Source organism: Diceros bicornis, chromosome 22 (assembly GCF_020826845.1).
Source record: "Diceros bicornis minor isolate mBicDic1 chromosome 22, mDicBic1.mat.cur, whole genome shotgun sequence".
In the NCBI taxonomy this organism is placed as follows: Eukaryota; Metazoa; Chordata; class Mammalia; order Perissodactyla; family Rhinocerotidae; genus Diceros; species Diceros bicornis.
This window is the reverse complement of record NC_080761.1, coordinates 12,775,876-12,780,364: the sequence shown is the minus strand read 5'-3', so window position 1 is coordinate 12,780,364 and position 4,489 is coordinate 12,775,876.

Below are 4,489 nucleotides of genomic sequence, written 5' to 3'. Positions count from 1 at the left end.
CTCTCCTTTTTCAGAATCCTGCTCAAACTCACACATTTAGGTGCAGAAAGAGACGCTGCATTGGGAGGAGCGGCGTTGTTTTGTGTAGTTCCCATTTGGTTTGGAGGCTGGAGACAGAAGCATCCTGCCCTGGTTTTACCTGTTTAGGGTTGTAACTGCCTAGGCATATCACTTCATCTCTCTGGGACTTGGGCTTCTCGTTTGTAAAATGGGGAAAATACTACATGAATGACCAGGACAGTGGTGAGGATTCAGTGAGAAAATATCAATGAGCCCTTAGTAGTTGTTAAAGTTATGCAAATATTAGGTATGAGGATTAAAAAAAAAGATTCAAGGTGTTTACATTTTGTAATTTTGGTGACTTGGTAGAAGAAAGTAAGCATTTTCAATTCTAATCCCAGCTCTGTACTTGTGTCAGGGCCTTGGGCAAGGCGATTGCAAACCCTGCTTTTACTGCCCTATCTTGTAAAGAGGGAGGTGATGTCTCTCTGTCTCTCTCTCTCACCCTCTCTCCTTCAGCTCCTCTTTTCTCAGAGGATGTGAAGATTAATTGGATGGCATCCATGCTGTCTGCCAGGCAGACAGAAAGCGTGAAGTATCATCTGGATGGCTTGGTAAGCACTAGCTTCTCCTTCCTCTGCTTTTGACAAACAGAGTGACAGCCCATCGCTGTGTTTAAACAAGTTAATATGTATGTTCCTTGACATAAGGAAGCGCTCTAATCATGAAATACAGCTTGCATGTCATTTGGTTTTGAGATTTTATTGAGTACTACTAATCTTGACATATTTTGGTTGGCACCACGTTCTTGGTATAGTGGGTTAGCGGTTGAATAGTTTGCAGACTTTGTGAAACAAAATCCTCATTTAATGGTTTAGTTTGGCTACATTTTGAAAATATACGAAAACATAATGCTCTTCTATTTTATAGCGATTTTTTTTTTCAACTTGTGGCTTTGGTTTGTTTTTTTTTTTTCCTTTTTCCTCAATGCCGTTTCTTTTCTCTCTCTCTGTCTAACTCACTTTGTGTCTCTCTCTTTTTCATGTTCCAACTGCAGCAGCCTACAAAGAAAGATCCGAAGAAAGACAAGCTTGTGGACTGACTGAACTGCAAGCAGAAGAATCCTCTTCGTACTACTTGATGTCAAGAATATGTTCACACCCTGACCCAATGCTCTGAACTTTTGCGTGTGAGTGTGCAGATTCAGAACATCTGAAGGCCACCACGCAGTGCAGTGACAGGTCTGAAGCTCCCCAGTAGAAGCACCTGGACTAAATGTGCAACAAGACTTCAGTCAACACCAGCCCCCAAAGTCACTGAACTCCATGACATCATGGTCAGGCGGGAAAAGTCAACAGGCCTGTAGCCCGGGGCCTCCCTGCCTGCTCTCCTTTCCTTGTCTCTCCATTTCCTAACCCCCGGACAATGTTTAGAAAGCAGAGCTGGGTTAAGGCAGCGCTCTCAATTACTTTGGCTGGAACCTTCCTGAGTACATTTTGCTATCTCTTTGTGATGTAAACAGGGGCACTCACAGTTGGCAGGGGATGCTCTTTCTGTTTTAATTATGCAAGGCATAGTTATAGTTCCAGAGTCTGGAAGCAGCATAGAGTTCTTTGGAGAACTTCACAGGGATTTTTCTGTTATGACATAGTTTATCCGGAAAAAAGAAATTAAGACACAAGGCATTTCCAAAGGGGAAATAATAACACTATTCATGCTCGCGTTCCAGTCCATATCGAGTAGATCACACAATCAGAGTAGACACATTTTGGGGAGGCTGGGGAAGGGGAGGTGTCTCAAAATGCTGGACTCATATCATGGTGGGAAAATCTGGATGTACTGATGAATGGACGTGGGTGGAGAGAAGGATATAAAAATAAATGTTTTTACTTCGGAAAGCCATAATGAAGCATCCAGCTGTATCTGAGTGAATTTGAAAGTACCCTGGGCCCTGGGGATATGGAAAAAGATCTCACCATAGTAATAGTAATCTGGCCTAAACCTGAGTCATAAAATTCTTTCTGCCCCCAGATGTTCAGTTTGAGGGCACTTCGTTACTCTGCTGATGTGGCGAGAAATCGCAGAACTGCCAGGGTAATGAGGGAGCCTTGGCAGAGGTGGAGAGATGGAGCTGTTTCTCTGTTATGAAACATGTTTTTATAGGTAATTCTGATGTACAGTAGGTATTAAATAGAGCAACTAAAAGATGTTTTATTTTAGATTAGTGCTAGAGTGATATTTTCCCCATGGCACTAATAATCCGGCAGCTTTCACGAGCCCATTTCGCCTCCCAGTTTCTTGCCGACTCCCAGCTCCGTCTATTCTGGCATAAGGGCCAGCGTTACATCAAAATTTCTGCCTTAGAAAAGGAGAGAATCACGTTTACTATCTGTGCTTGTGGTGTTTAGAAAAGAGGGATATTTTTTTTTGGAGAGGAGGAAGATATTAAATAATTCTGCAGTTGCAATTTGGAGATAGGGATGTATATACAGGGACAGCCCTGGGTGAAAAAATGGCACTTCAAGAATGGTGTTTTGTAATTGAGTGATCATTTAAGACACCCCTTTATGTGCGTATGCTGGTTTGAAATCCAGAGGACATACCATTTCAGCCTAACATCTCTGCTGTCTGCACCACGCAGGACGCACAATCCTTGTTTAATTGTGTGCTTCTTGCATACTTCAAGGGCTGTCACAGGAACAACAATAGGAGGCCTGTTGTTGAAACCACATCGTTTCCATCACAGTGGGAAAAAAAATAAGGTCATTGTGAGCTTGGAGCACTGTGAGGTTTGAGCCTGCCCAAATTATTTCATTCATGTTAAAATTTAAGAAGATGAGAAACATATTGCATGAGAACAGTCATTTTCCGTCTGTCCCTTCCCCCACTGTAATATTGGAATGCCTCCCTCTCCCACCCCCTCTTAGCTGGAAGGCAAGTCCTCTTTGCCGCTCCCCATCCCCCGAACCCACTCTATTGGTTTGGGGTATTTTTTGTTTTTTTTCAATTTGTTAAGATGCTAAAATCTGCTTTGTGTGATTTATGAAGGAACTTGAAGCGATTAGTTTCACAGCGCATGAAAATTCCTCAGGTTCGGGGTGGGGGAGGTCGGGGTGGCCAATCTGTTATACTGTTTGCCGTGGACTGGATGGGAACATGAACAGCTCGGAGCCGTAAGGAGATTGTGTTGAGTTATTAAACACTTGTGGTAAAGCTGCTTATTGTTAATTCCCCGATGTCCCGCTGAAGCGATAGGATAAAATCAGATTGGATTAGATCAAAGAGCCTGGGAGCCAGCCTTTGGAGCAGATTCATTTAATCAATAAAGAGACCCCCTGAGAGAGGGGGAGAGAATAGGGGCTGTCCTGGTTGCACAGGAGATTAAGATGGGGGTGGGCCAGGGGGAATGATGGGAAAGAAACAACAATTTATACGTATTTATTTTCCCCCTTCTTTTTGAGGTGTCATTCTCCTCTCAAACATTTTAGCCCCACTCACCAAAGGGTATGAACATTTCTTTAAGATTTCGTTACTCTGATACTCCATGACTCCAATAATGCCCTATAAAGCAGGAGGTGACATTAAAAAAAAAAAAGTTGTGTTCCATAAAATGTATTTCAACAAAAGCAATTTAGGCTTAAGTGATTCTCCAAGAAACATTAATCCCTTATGAGTTAATCTGCAAAATTTCCTATTGTACCTTTGTGAGACGAAATAATAGGGAAACACCAAAAGGCCAAGTCTGGTCCCACCTCCCTCTTTGTATTCTCCACATGCCCACCTCCCAACCCCCGCCAATCATTATAAAGCATTGTGTATTAAGAGGTATGATGGGCGTCCTTCATCCACGATTAACACTGGAACCAATGCATATTCATTCCTCTCTTAGCCCTACCACACCCCGCTAACGTGAGGGCTTGCCAAGAAGGAAGTGACACCCATTAGAAAGTTAACCACAGAAAATGAGAGAAAAAATGAAGGATGGAGCAAATTAAAGATGCGAGTCCCTCAATGGTTATTGGCCTTAATGGTGTTATAAAAATGATGTCGGCTTTTACCAGGAATAATTTATATTCTGAATTAAATAAGGATATGTATCTATAAATCCATTCTATAAAACTTAATTTTCCGTCTAGATATGCTGATTACTTCGGGCCTGGCATACCTTTACCGGTTGTTAATTACCTCGGGATGGTTTAACACTATTTTCCAAATCAGCATGCATGCATAAAATGACTGCTATCCAATTTGACACATTATTAGTGATGATTATTGTCATAGATAAATTAGGTTGAACAGAAAATAACCTTCATCCTTAGCATGTTTTAGCTCTCAGAATTAATGTGATTTGGTGAACACATATAAATAAAAATCTGATGAGTCCCTGCTGACTACAGGGCCTGCTGGTGCTGAAGTGTATCAATTTCATGCAGATGATGAATTCCTTAAGCATTCAATGATAATCATGCTTGATTTGACAAGACTTTCT